At 45.1% G+C, this 14,930-nt stretch overlaps 1 protein-coding gene and 1 long non-coding RNA gene across 6 annotated transcripts in view; one reads left to right on the forward strand and one right to left on the reverse strand.

Annotated features, from left to right (window-relative positions):
• Nucleotides 1-14,930, reverse strand: part of CYRIA (CYFIP related Rac1 interactor A) — a 74,329-nt gene that overhangs the window by 44,898 nt on the left and 14,501 nt on the right. For 2 of the 3 annotated variants that reach the window (XM_072143611.1, XM_072143615.1), the window contains exon 1: nucleotides 4,036-4,163. The exons of the other annotated variant lie outside the window; for it this stretch is intronic. The gene's annotated coding sequence lies outside the window, so the exon portion shown is untranslated. Of the gene's footprint in view, nucleotides 1-4,035; nucleotides 4,164-14,930 lie in introns of those variants that run through there. 3 annotated transcript variants of the gene reach the window in all.
• Nucleotides 4,234-13,721, forward strand: LOC140122590 (uncharacterized). Of its 3 annotated transcripts, none has more exons than XR_011854348.1 (4): nucleotides 4,234-4,365; nucleotides 8,517-8,714; nucleotides 8,801-8,928; nucleotides 13,331-13,721. It is a non-coding gene; the product is annotated as an uncharacterized lncRNA (long non-coding RNA). The 3 variants fall into 3 exon arrangements; XR_011854347.1 differs by having other exon boundaries at nucleotides 8,517-8,693; XR_011854349.1 differs by having other exon boundaries at nucleotides 8,520-8,693.

Below are 14,930 nucleotides of genomic sequence, written 5' to 3' on the forward strand. Positions count from 1 at the left end.
GCATTTTCACGTTACTATGAGTGTAGCTGCTTCAAGCTAAACCCATCCCAGAGATGAGGATCCAGTGATCGCAGTAATTTGTGAACGCAAACGTTTCAATCCTGGAACACAAAAAGGGACAAACGCCTCGTCCAGTGTCCACAGCGAATTGATTATTCAGTAGAGGAGACGTGATCCGCGGCCCCAGACAGCTGACATCATGTTTTCCTGCACTGACAGATGCACAACTATTTGGGTTGGGGAGGGGGGGGGGGATGTTGGGAGAAGCACATTTGCACATTAACATATAATCAGAGCTCACCCTCCTCCCTCTATGGAAATCACTAGTCTGACAACATACACAAGAGAACTATTGGGTTGACGGCCCAGGTAAGGCCAGACATGGCAGCCGAGGATTTCCATTAGAATTCGGAACCTGCCAGGGCCATCATGGACACTAAACCACCCACAGGTCCTTATGAACAGTGGTTTAGTGTCCCAAATAGACCTGTATGGATCTATTGGAGGAAAAAAAAAAAAAAAAAAAACACTCACAACTTTACCGTATCCCTCATTCCCTTTAGCGTCCGCGCTTTGCAGCAAATAAAGCGCATTACACCGTGGCTTTATGGCGCACGTGCAATAAGCTACTAGTCCCCTCAGGTCGGGGTTGAAATGTAAAACTCACCAGTTTACCTGTAAAAAAAATAATAATAATAATAATATCTCCCAAGCAAATATGACTCTTCTAATTTTCACATGAGACGAGTCAAGTTTAATGGTTACATGGCGAGTCTCTCTTAGGAACCCCTATCGTCTATTCTACAGCACCAAGAAACATGCGTTTTGTATCATATTAAAGATACAAATGTTACGGATACGAGGATACAAAGGCTTATGGTTCTGTGATCTACAGAACTGGACATAGAGGCAGTTAAAAAATAGGCAGGAACTGGATCTTTATCTGCAGCTTGCATTTCCAAATATGTATTTAGATACCTGTATCTCCGCTTCTGTAGCTCAAGGCCATAAGAATTGATCTGAAAGATGAGATCCTTATCTTTAATATGGCACAAAAAGCTTGTTACGAGGTGCTATAGAACATAAGATAGGGGCTTCTGAAGAGAGACTCCCCTGCAACATCTAAAACATGACTCATCTCATGTGAAGAGAGAATGGTCACTATGACCCGGTGCTGAGGGTTACATGTCACATGGATGGGATTATAGTGACCCTAGAATAGTAATGGCTGCTGTTGCGACTATGCGTCTACTGCCAGAAGAAGGAGAGGAGAGTAGAGATTGCCCAAAATGATTGATAAGACACTTCCACACTCCATACGTGTCATTATCACATGTAAATCTAATAAGACGGAGCCTTCCCACAAAGCCCCCGACCCCAAACCACATTATACAATCAGACGTCTGAGCAGATGCACTACAAACCTCAGTGTATTAACACCGGGAGCACGATATTCCCGGACTAATCCACAAATAATAGGGAATGCCCCCCCCCCCCATCTGACCCTTGACACAATGGACGCTGTTTCCATTCAAAATGCAAAAGGCTGAATGATGGGGGGAGTGTTTCCAGCCTCCCACCATCTGCTCCGGCTCTGGAAAGCAAATATAGGACAGAGCGCGGACCCCACACCCGGGATACAACACGGATCAGGACAGGACGGATACATCATTACAAACCAAATTTGGATCTAATCGATCGTCCGGACGTCTCCGGCCTCATTGTACATCTTGTTATGCTACAAATCGATGAAGAGGATAAATATTAATGATGTGAAGACTGTAAGAGACTGCAGAAACCTCCAAAATACAGCATGGGGCACCAACAGAGTGCAAGCTCTTCTGCCAGGGACAATGGAGTCTGTAGAGACATAACAAACTTATGAATCGCTAGGGTAGGTCCTGACAAATATTTGGTGAGGGGTTTGATCGATCAGGATGATAAAGGACCGTTTCTTTTCTAAAACAGCGCCACACACAGGTTATAAGTAGTATTACAGCTCAGTCGCTTTCACTTCAATTACTGGCACAAAATCTGGACTAGGGGGGGCGCTATAACTGTAACCTGGTTTACTTATCACCTACAATCCTTCTAAAGGTCCTAATAACTTTAGAAAGTCCATGCACTACAAGGATTACTCCTGCGCTGAAGGTCGATGTGTTTATAATAGAGTCACTTCAAAATTTGGGTAAAAATTTTTTTTTTCAAAAACACTCAAGTCTCAAGTAGGCAACAGCATCCCCTTAATTTAAGTCCAGTAGCAGCTCCCCAGTGCTACTACATCCCATGCATTGTGCTCTTGAGCACTAAGCCAGTCCCTAATCCTCAGGGATGTCCAAATGACTGGCATATTCTGATGCCAGCGATTGGCACGATATAGGTCACTTCAGTCGCCACTGGAAGAGGTGGACATTATCATAGTCTCCATGTCATCCATAGTGTGTCTGTGCCTAAGAGGTGGAGGATTTGGCTATGATGGGTCCTTATCCTTAGGCCACGTTCCCACACTCAGGCTAAGCTGCACCAATGTCTGCACTGAATATTGGACACACTAAGGCTATGTTCACACAGGGTGACCCTACCGCTGGTGGAAATTTAATAGTGGTGGAGCTGAATAACCCGCTGCGTTACATCCCATACTATAGGAGACCCGATAGAATAGGAATTCTTCTCTATATGGGTAAGGTAAGTGTGTGGAGGGGGTTGAGGGGTATGTCATGTTCACCGACCACTCTAACAGGCCATAAATGCCGACTCCAATCCCATGTAGGCAACTAGGGAGAAAATCGGAAGATCCAAGGACAAGCAGCGCGTAAAATAAGCGTTCAGCCTCTGTGTGTGTGAACACGGCCCTTGAGCAGGACAACCTGATCCTAAAAGGGAATGTTATTGTTAAGACTAAACACAAGCCCCGAGGCTACAACTAAGACAATATGTGACACCACCGGGAAGACAGATGGGATGGGGGGGATAACACACAGATCAGAGGGTCCGTGAGAAGGCATGACACGGCAGATCCAGGGGCATCGGGTATACAGACACCTGACGTTCCCACAAGGATGGATATCAGATAACTCTATGACTCTCTAATGGTCGTCACCAAGATGTTCTTAAAGGGCTTCTCCAAAAAAATAAAAAAAAACACAGATTCCAGCATCAGTCCAACACAAATCATGATTATACTTATCAAAGTGACAGGACAGAGCTCAGCGTCAGCCCATCCATCACCACGTAGGACCCCCCAACTAGTAGGTAAGTGACTGGGGGACCAGAAGAGGTCCGCCAGACTTCTATAGGGTATATTCTCACCCCATTACACTAGAGTGTCCCTCCTGGATGTCACATACAACAGGGGGCTTCTGCTGGTCTCAGGGGGTCCCACATTTTTCCGGGGGATGTGTCAGAAGAAGAAGCAGGTACTATTATAAGTCACTGGGGTCCATCAGCTGCGGTCACCTATCATGCCATGGATCCATGCCAAAGGAGCCTTAGTCACCACCCCAGGACCCATTCCAGTGACATCAGAAGCCCCATGGGTGACATCACAGCTCCATGGGTGACATCACAGCCCCAAGGGTGACATCACAGCTCCAAGGGTGACATCACAGCTCCAAGGGTGACATCACAGCTCCAAGGGTGACATCATACACAGTGCGATAACAAACACATATCTACGTAGTGTTATAGAACTGGGATGATTTTGCATTACGGAGTCCGGGAGAGATGTAATTGCAGCCATATTGGTAAGCACCCAGCTTTCCCTGGAGCAGATGAGTATAAGGAGCACTGGTAGAGAGCAGGAGGGGAAGACCACCCAGTGCCCACCTCATGGACATGGCAGGGGCGCACAGTTAACCCCCTGGATGCCGGCAGCAGGCTTCAGCAATGTGTGTGGGTGGAGCAGGGGCAGCATTGAGGATGCGCTCTCCCATTCCCGGCTCTTTTCCCCGGGAGCGGCGGGATACACGGCTCGGGGAGCGGCAGGACACACACCCGGGGGGGGGACACATGTATACATTGGGCTCCGGTACTCACGGCTCAGGCGCAGCTCTCCTCGGCTCCTCGCTCCTGCCGCTGGAATGAGCAGAGAAAACTACGCATGCGCACCTGCGTGCACAGCCGCCCCCTTGCTGGGTGAAAGAAGGCTGAGCTTCGTACTGCGCGTGCGCAGATAGGGAGGCGTGGTCGTAGCGAGGGCGGGGACAACGAGGCTGCGTCATAGGTTGCTAGGGAGATTGCTTGGTGCAGGAAGCAGCTCAGCTGTCACTCCAATACATCCAGAGGTGCTGGAGGCTGTGACCCGGGCCTGCCCCTGCTGGTGCCCCTGCTGGGAGGTGGTGCCCCTGCTGGTGCCCCTACTGGGAGGTGATGCCCCTACTGGGAGGTGGTGCCCCTACTGGGAGGTGATGCCCCTACTGGGAGGTGGTGCCCCTGCTGGTGCCCCTACTGGGAGGTGATGCCCCTACTGGGAGGTGGTGCCCCTGCTGGGAGGTGGTGCCCCTGCTGGGAGGTGGTGCCCCTGCTGGGAGGTGGTGCCCTTGCTGGGAGGTGATGCCCCTGCTGGGAGGTGGTGCCCCTGCTGGGAGGTGGTGCCCCTGCTGGGAGGTGATGCCCCTGCTGGGAGGTGGTGCCCCTGCTGGGAGGTGGTGCCCCTGCTGGGAGGTGGTGCCCCTGCTGGGAGGTGATGCCCCTGCTGGGAGGTGGTGCCCCTGCTGGGAGGTGATGCCCCTGCTGGGAGGTGATGCCCCTGCTGGGAGGTGGTGCCCCTGCTGGGAGGTGATGCCCCTGCTGGGAGGTGGTGCCCCTGCTGGAGAGACAGGATGGAGGGACGTAGCATATATAGGATAGAAAGATGTATGATGAAGGGACAAATGGAAAGACTTATGATGGAGAGACGTAGAATGCAGATATATAGGATGGAGGGAGATTGGATAGAGAGACGAAGGATGGAGGGATGTACCATGGGGATATATAGAATGGAGGGATGTAGCATGGGGATATATAGGATGGAGGGATGTAACATGGGGATATATAGGATGGAGGGATTTACCATGGGGATATATAGGATGGAGGGATGTACCATGGAGATAAATAGGATGGAGGAATGTTGCATGGGGATATATAGGATGGAGGGATGTAGCACAGGGATATATAGCATGGAGGGATGTAGCATAGGGATATATAGGATGGAGGGATGTAACATGGGGATATATAGGATGGAGGGATGTAGCATGGGGATATATAGGATGGATGGATGTAACATGGAGATATATAGGATGGAGGGATGTAGCATGGGGATATATAGGATGGAGGGATGTAGCATGGGGATATATAGGATGGAGGGATGTAGCATGGAGATATATAGGATGAAGGGAGGCAACATGGGGATATAAAGGATGGAGGGATGTAGCATGGGGATATATAGAATGGAGGGATGTAGCATGGGGATATATAGGATGAAGGGATGTAGCATGGGGATATATAGGATGGAGGGATGTAACATGGGGATATATAGGATGGAGGGATGTAGCATGGGGATATATAGGATGGATGGATGTAACATGGAGATATATAGGATGGAGGGATGTAGCATGGGGATATATAGGATGGAGGGATGTAGCATGGGGATATATAGGATGGAGGGATGTAGCATGGGGATATATAGGATGAAGGGAGGCAACATGGGGATATAAAGGATGAAGGGATGTAACATGGGGATATATAGGATGGAGAGATGTAGCATGGGGATATATAGGATGGAGGGATGTACCATGGGGATATATAGGATGGAGGGATGTAGCATGGGGATATATAGGATGGAGGGATGTAGCATGGGGATATATAGGATGGAGGGATGTAACATGGGGATATATAGGATGAAGGGAGGCAACATGGGGATATAAAGGATGAAGGGATGTAACATGGGGATATATAGGATGGAGAGATGTAGCATGGGGATATATAGGATGGAGGGATGTACCATGGGGATATATAGGATGGAGGGATGTAACATGGGGATATATAGGATGGAGAGATGTAGCATGGGGATATATAGGATGGAGGGATGTAGCATGGGGATATATAGGATGGAGGGATGTAGCATGGGGATATATAGGATGGAGGGATGTAGCATGGGGATATATAGCATGGAGGGATGTAACATGGAGATATAAAGGATGGAGGGATGTACTATGGAGATATATAGGATGGAGGGATGTACCATGGGGATATAAAGGATGGAGGGATGTAACATAGGGATATATAGGATGGAGGGATGTAGCATGGGGATATATAGGATGGAGGGATGTAGCATGGGGATATATAGGATGGAGGGATGTTGCATGGGGATATATAGGATGGAGGGATGTAGCATAGGGATATATAGGATGGAGGGATGTAACATCGGGATATATAGGATGGAGGGATGTAACATCGGGATATATAGGATGGAGGGATGTAGCATAGGGATATATAGGATGGAGGGATGTAGCATAGGGATATATAGGATGGAGGGATGTAACATGGGGATATATAGGATGGAGGGATGTAACATGGGGATATATAGGATGGAGGGATGTAACATGGAGATATATAGGATGGAGGAAAATAGCATGGGGATATATAGGATGGAGGGATGTAACATGGAGATAAATAGGATGGAGGAATGTTGCATGGGGATATATAGGATGGAGGGATGTAGCACAGGGATATATAGGATGGAGGGATGTAGCATAGGGATATATAGGATGGAGGGATGTAACATGGGGATATATAGGATGGAGGGATGTAACATGGGGATATATAGGATGGAGGGATGTAACATGGGGATATATAGGATGGAGGGATGTAGCATGGAGATATATAGGATGGAGGGATGTAACATGGGGATATATAGGATGGAGGGATGTAGCACAGGGATATATAGGATGGAGGGATGTAGCACAGGGATATATAGGATGGAGGGATGTAGCATAGGGATATATAGGATGGAGGGATGTAGCATGGGGATATATAGGATGGAGGGATGTAACATGGGGATATATAGGATGGAGGGACGTAACATGGGGATATATAGGATGGAGGGATGTAGCATGGGGATATATAGGATGGAGGGATGTAGCATGGGGATATATAAGATGGAGGGATGTAACATGGAGATATATAGGATGGAGGGATGTAGCATGGAGATATATAGGATGGAGGGACGTAGCATGGGGATATATAGGATGGAGGGATGTACCATGGGGATATATAAGATGGAGGGATGTAACATGGAGATATATAGGATGGAGAGATGTAGCATGGAGATATATAGGATGGAGGGACATAGCATGGGGATATATAGGATGGAGGGACGTAGCATGGAGATATATGTATAGGATGAACAGATGTAGGATGGGAAGACATTGGATGGAAAGATGCAGGATGGAGAGACATAGGTTGGTGAGAAGTAGGATGGAGAGACCTAACATGGGTAGATATAGAATGGGGAAACAAGGAAAATGAGGAAAGAAAGATATATGTTGAAGAGAGTTAGAGTGGGAGACAGAATCCCACAAAATGTATAGGATTGGTGTGTCAGGATTCAGGGTTTTACACTGATTTACAAAGACATGACAAATAGGAGAGGAAGCCTATAATAACTACAAATCACTTGCGAAGATCTGTAAGACGGAAATAAAATCATTACAAAATGAAAGACAAGTGGCCAAAATCACAAGAAATTCTTTAAGTATATAAAAATTGGTCAAAGCAGGTGGGACCCCTATGTATTAAAAAAGGTAGGGGGTAATTGGTGGAGATACTAATTGGGTTTTTAGCATTTGCATTAGGTATTACTTAATTATACCTTTATATTTAGCAGGAGGACGGGAAAAGATTGATGTAATCTTATATCTGAAGTAAAAAGAAAAACTGAACATCCAGTATTGGACTGGCCCACCGGAGAATCCAAGGATTCTCCGGTGGGCTCAGGTTCTTACCCAATACTGGACCTTAAAAATACAGTAAAAGATAACCAACAGTATTTTTCGGACTATAAGGTGCACCAGATTATAAGGCGCACCATCAATAAATGCCTGCTAAAATGTCTAGGTTCATATATAAGGCGCATCTGATTATAAGGATGAATGACCAGCAGGTGGCAGACCTGTGCACAGTTGAAGGCAGCTGTTGTCTGTAAGTAGGTTCATATATAAGGAGCACTGGACTATAAGGCGCACCTTTTATTTTAGAGAAAATCAAAGGATTTTTGTGCGCCGAAAAATATGGTACACTACAAGGGTGGGGGATGAGTCATTTCACCTGGTGGGATCTAAAAAACTATAGTCCGACATTGTGAACATCACAGGATTGTCAGAAAAGTTTCTCCAGAATCGTTATTTCCTGGGTCATAGAATTATTTCTCCATATAAAGGAAGGCGGAATCCTCTCGACGATAACCTGAAAAACCTGCTTTGCTGTATCGTGTAATTCTAGAATAACTGTATTTCTTTGTGTTTCCTATGTTTTTCTAGCAGCAGACACGTAGAGAAGACTCTGACCCCCCACAGAATGAAGTTATGAACAATGGCTGACACCTGCTGGGCTCTGTGTACTGTTCACTATGTGCCGGGGATGGGAGAGCAGCAGGGCGGCACAGTATGGATACACATAAACATTTTGGCAGTGGTAACAACTCAATGCACACAAATGTAATCATTCTTGATTTAAAGGTACAGCGTTCACATATTTAAAGGGGTTTTCTGAGATTTACAAAAATGTTTTCTGGTGATTTCTTCCTTTCTCCTGTTACTTCCAGAGATGATCACTGGCCTCAGCGGTGGTGCCGCCATGTGCAATACATGTAAATAATGTATGTGATAGCATTGTCACAGACTGTCAGAGACCCCCGGAGCAGGATCACTGGACAGGCAGAGGATTAAATAGGTTAGCAAAGTTTTTAAAATTATTTTCTGCAGTATAAGTTTAACAATCTGCATAAATGCGATGAAAAAAGACAAAATAAATAATGGATAAATATCAATATAAATACCAATCAATTATAAATAAGGATAAATATGAAAATAAATACAGGGGTTCCCCTACTTAAGAACACCTGACTTACAGATGACCCCTAGTTAAAGACGGACCCCTCTGACCACTGTGCCTCTGGTGACCTCTCTGGATATTACTATAGTCCCAGATTGCAATAATCAGCTGTAAGGTGTCTGTAATGAAGATTTATTGATAATCCTTGGTCCCATTAAAACAAAAAAATTTGAAACTCCAATTGTCACTGGGGCAAAAAAAAAAACAATTATATTATAAAATTATATATTATATTATAAAATATACAGTTTTGACTTACATACAAATTCAACTTAAGAACAAACCTATGGACCCTATCTTGTACGTAACCCGGGGACTGCCTGTATTGGGTAAATATCAATATAAATAATATAAAAAACAATTAATTATAAATAAGGATAAATATGAATATTGGGCAAACAAGAAGAATATGTTATAGACTCCCTTCACCTATGCCCAGTGATCCGGTTTTCTGGTATAGGAACATAGGGGGCATCTTCCTTCCCCCACAGCCTATGTAATGTGTCTCATTGCAGAAGGCAAGGGGGGGGGTTGCATTGTTTTGACATCATTAAAGGGGTTGTCAGGCCCCTTTGTTCTCTGTTACAGATCCTCTTTGAGTAAATATTGCTGGGAGCTGCCTGTGGCCTGACTCTCCTGGTCTTTATTGCCACATCAAAGGCATCCTGATTCATCACCTACTAGTAGCCTCTTATGCCCCCTCATCAGTGAACACCAAATACAGCTTTGTGGAAGGGAACACATTACCCCCCCCCCCCCCCCCATGGGCCAACCACTTAGAATTCAAAAAATTGGAGCTGAACAAGACTGGATTAGCTGAAACGTTGCTAAATACTTCAAAAGATTCAGTTTTGGCCTAAATTGATAGCAGTCCAAACCCATTCTGCTCCAATAGTTGTGGTACTTGGTATATAACCCTCCTCTATATAAAGGTCTTATCCTGTTCATTCATTTTCATTCATTGACTGTTTGTACTCTGTAATGTGCTATTATATTTGTGTATGTCCCCTATGATTTGTAGAGTGCTATGGAATAAATGATAATAATAATAATTTATATAGCACACACAGATTATGCAGCGCTGCACAGAGTTTGCCAAATCCGTCCCTGTCCCCAATGGGACTCACAATCTAATTAACCTACCAGTATGTTTTGGAGTGTGGGAGGAAACCGGAGGACCCAGAGGAAACCCACGCAAACACGGAGAGACCATACAAACTATTTGCAGATGTTGACCTGGATGGGACTTGAACCCAGGCCGATAGCTGACCGATCTTACGGCAAAAGATAGAACACATTGTATCATTTTTTTTTTGCAACGGCACGGTACCGTGATGCATGTGTGTGCACACCACACCGCGAAGTGCACAATGCACTTATATGGCTGCCATTTGTACAGCTAACACACTGCCGCCATATACAGTCACATGTAACTAGCCTTACCCCAATGAAATCATTTGTAGACAATGGGGGGGCTTTTTGAACGCCAGTCTTAATTTTCCCTTACTGGTGTAAAGTACACTGGATTTACAGGGAGGTTCCAGCTTTTTAGTATATCCAGAAGTGATCTCCGCCAGTTCAGACCAGTTTATACTTGGTCTCAGCTATTGTTTCCGTCAGTTTTCAGGTGGAGACTATAGATGATAAGACAAACCTAGCCTATCACACACTCAGCCACCCCGCTTCCCACCCGGACATGCCCAAAATGGCTTGTGGGGGAGAATTCCGACAAAAGTGTCGGAAAGGGGGCTTCATACATTCCTTGTCTGTCAAAAAAATAGGGAATAAGCTATATTATGCCCCCCCCCCTCCTCTATGAACAAAAGCGTAAAGGACCTTCTTATTAAAAATTAATATACAATTATATGACAATATTGGTTCATCCACAGCCAGAAAAAAAAGAATTTGAATACGATTTGTTCTCAGAAATTCTGAAGATTTGTTACCAAATTTTAAGATCCACAAATAGATTTACTTTCTCTCTATACACAACGTATAGGAAAAATGACAAACCCTAAATATAAAGGTACAAAGACGCAGACACAGACTACAAGAAGAGATTTTATTACCATATAACGAGGCTGAGGAAAAACACAAAGCATATGTGATATAGTGAGTGAACCCTACAAGGGCAGGAGTTAAGAGGTTAACAAATTGGGAAGTTGCCTAGGGCCATCCTTTTCTTTGAGTTGCACTAAAACGCAGTGTAGAACCTGAGAGTGTAAAAAATGGTTTTCCAGGAATGAAATATTAATGTCCTATCCATGACAGTCCTGAGAATGACCTATGACTAATATAGAGCACAGCCTAGGGTCAGACAAGACAACCAATGTACTAGGACAATAGGGCGCAGGCTAGAAACAAAGACAGAAAAAAATGCTTTGTAATTACATAGTAATGAGTAAAATATTGTGTAAAACTGTCACTGCCACAAGCTTAAGAATATTGCTAGACTTTACCATCAAAATCCATCATGATAAACCAGGCCTTCCTCCGAAAATAAACGTAGTTAATATGCTAATGAGCCAGAAGGACTCTGGGGGTGTTACCAGAAGCTCTCCATGCTGTAACTTCACAGGCTGTTACACTGTGCAGCAGCACTTCCCCCCTCCCACTGTGTGAGATTAAAGCGAGAATAGGAATGGGTAAGTGCTGATGGAGCAGGGTGGAGAGGCAGGAGGGGAGTGCTCCTTGCTCTGTGTAAGCCACAGCACAGAGGGGCTCTGGTAACACCCCCAGAGCCCTTCATTAGCATATGTTTAACAATTTACTAAAGTAGGAAGGAGGGCATGAATAACAAGTATAAGAAGATTACCACAGTCACTGGGGCACATTTACTTACCCGGCCCATTCGCGATCCAGCGGCGCGTTCTCTGCACAGGATTCGGGTCCGGCTGGGATTTAAGATGGTAGTTCCTCCGCCGTCCACCAGGTGGCGCTGCAGCGCCGAAAATAATCTTAACTCCCCGGAATGCACCATCCCATAGAAGGTGAAGGTGAGCGCTCCCCAAGCGACACATTTTCGGTTTTTAAATGCGGCGGTTTTTCCGAATACGTCGGGTTTTCGTTCGGCCACGCCCCCCCGATTTCTGTCGCGCGCATGCCGGCCCCGATGCGCCACAATCCGATCGCGTGCGCCAAAAACCCGGGGCAATTCATGTACAAGCGGCGCAAATCGGAAATATTCGGGTAACACGTCGGGAAAACGCGAATCGGGCCCTTAGTAAATGACCCCCACTGTGTCTGGATCTATGAGTAATGTCCCTGGTTTATCATGATGGATTTTAATGGTAGATTTCTGCTAAAGGGGGTGCCGACCTCTTTAATTAGGCAAATAGATCATTGGTATCCGACTGGTGTTTAAAACTCAGACCTTGGACTGATCAGCTGTCCCGACACCAAAACCTATACACTAGATGGACTTAAATTTGTTTTACTTGGTATAATTGTTATCCTCTAGCTACAGGATAGGAGATAACAAATCAGTGGGGGTCTGACTGCTGGGACCCCCATGGCTTACAAAAATGGGTTTTTTCAAAAGACAGAGAATGAGGGTCTTGTTCTGACTAAATGATGGAACGACTCCATTCTATACTATGGATCCCTGCCAATCATACTGTAGCATTGGGAATACCAATAATACTAGGTACCAGGAGGTTGCCGAAACAGCTGATTGGGTGTGGGATCCTCCTTTTAACTCCCCTCTGGTGACACCTTAATTAGGTATTAGAAAAACATTTTCCCCCTCCACATATTCTTTTTCCAAACTATCCATAGGCCTTCAGAGTTTGACAGTAAAGAAATGGATACAATCTCCAAGACCCCCACTGACCAGGATAGTAGAAACAGATTTTCCCCTCCTCCCGAAACTATAAGTGACCAATCTATAGATTGGGGAAGGAAAATCCCTTTAATTAATCCTCTAAAGGGCACTGGATTACAATGTGAAATAACACAGCTGAGTCTCTGCCTCCAGGTGGCATTGCTTATTCTGTGTACCCGTTTTCTACCCACCTGTTACCTGTTTTTTTTTTTGTTTTGTTTTTTTGAAATATTCATAATATTCAGATTTGGTGTTTTCTCATAACAAAGGTTTAACATCTCCTATGTGAAATCTATAACAGGGCTCCTACTGCAAATCATCAGACATAGAACTAGTCTTATCCTATGGGGTACAAGCTTTTTGAGCTCCTCAGGCTCCAGGGTGTTACTGCACTAACTATATTACATCTGTGTTTAGGAGCAGATTACACACGACTTTTACCCCACGGATACAAACAGCTCTGTTTCGGAAGGAGATTCCCTCCCCAAAGCGAATGCTTAGCGTTACATATATTCCTAGTGATAAGTCAGGGATGAATGTGCGCCGCATGTGCCGAAGGGAATTACAGGCAGATTTTACAGATCGGATGTTATCCGTCCCAGTGCATGTCTTAGTGAGCGAGGTCATTAGTCGGGCATCCTGAATGATTCCAGATAAGGAAAGTGGAACAATACAGCCATTACTGCAAAAATGAAAGTCAAGGCCGAGGAAGAAGCTGCAAGTCTTGAGAACCCAAAGACTGAATCAGGTTCCCTCCTGTCTTAGAGAAGATTGGGGATGAGCAAAAAAATTTTATTAAAACATACACCCATTATGGTGCCTGGTTCTCCTTTCCAAGGTGGAAGGGCATAGTATCAAAGGGCTTGTCCAGGACTACAAAGCGGTTCTTTGGTCACATCAAGTGCCACATCCTGATTATATTACCTGTGACTAGATGATGCCTGACCACATGATCTGTGCCCAATTATACTTTCTATGGTAACTTAAAGGGGTATTCCAACTTCTTAGGTAAACTCATGGAGGAATGTAGCAGAGATACTCAACCATCTCCTTGTAGACACTCTTAGCTGGGCTACCAGTGTTTGCGGTCACTTGACAACTACGGCCAAGAAGTAGACCTCATGATGTCCACAGACAACATATGCAATGGCCCAGTGGACAAGTTATCACTAACTTCAGTTGGTTTCTTCATGGGCTGGATAGGGTTTCTCCAGCTCTCCCATGCCACCTTTAGACTTCCCCTAGTTTGACGTTTATCCAATACTTATCCTATGCTGCCATCTACTGCTTAAAAGTAGTATTGACCCCAGCACTACATCATGCCTACTAGTGGTGGGTTAACATGTTATGTTTATGTTATGTTGAAGTATTTGTTATCCTCTCTGCAGAATTCCAGACTGCTGATTGGTTGGTGGCCCAGCATGATATGGAAATGAATATCTTGGTTGCACTCCTTATGGTGACGGGTGCCAAGGATAGGGATCCAAACCCATATAGACAAATAGATAACAATCCTGGCACTCTAACTGGTCACTTGCTCAAGTGATTTTTTTATTGTGGTATAAATGGGTGGAACGTTTCAACCTCCTTGAGGCCTTCGTCAAGCACTGACTGCCACTGGCAAGGGAAAAAAGAGCAAGAAGGTGGGAAGAGCATGGGTGAAACTCACAAATACGTCTTCCTGAGCACATTTGTGCCATTCATCCTCTTGCTCTTTTTTTTCCCTTGCCAACAGCAGTCAGTGCTTGACAAAGGCCTCAAGGGGGCTGAAACGTTGGACACATTTATACCGCAAAAAAAAATCACTTGAGCAAGCAACCAGTTGGAGTGCCAGGATTAAAATTTATTCAGCATGCTTTGGAATTAGGTCTTCAAAAGTTTATTAAGCTTTATGAAGCTCATTCCAAGGTTCTGGGTCTTTTTTCTCGGAACAGCTCCCAAATGTCCCAGAGGGCCTAAAAACTGAGACTGTCCCGGGTTTTGTATAATGTCCTTTGGTGTCCCGCATTGTCCCGTC

Source organism: Engystomops pustulosus, chromosome 3 (genome assembly GCF_040894005.1).
Source record: "Engystomops pustulosus chromosome 3, aEngPut4.maternal, whole genome shotgun sequence".
NCBI classification, from domain to species: domain Eukaryota; kingdom Metazoa; phylum Chordata; class Amphibia; order Anura; family Leptodactylidae; genus Engystomops; species Engystomops pustulosus.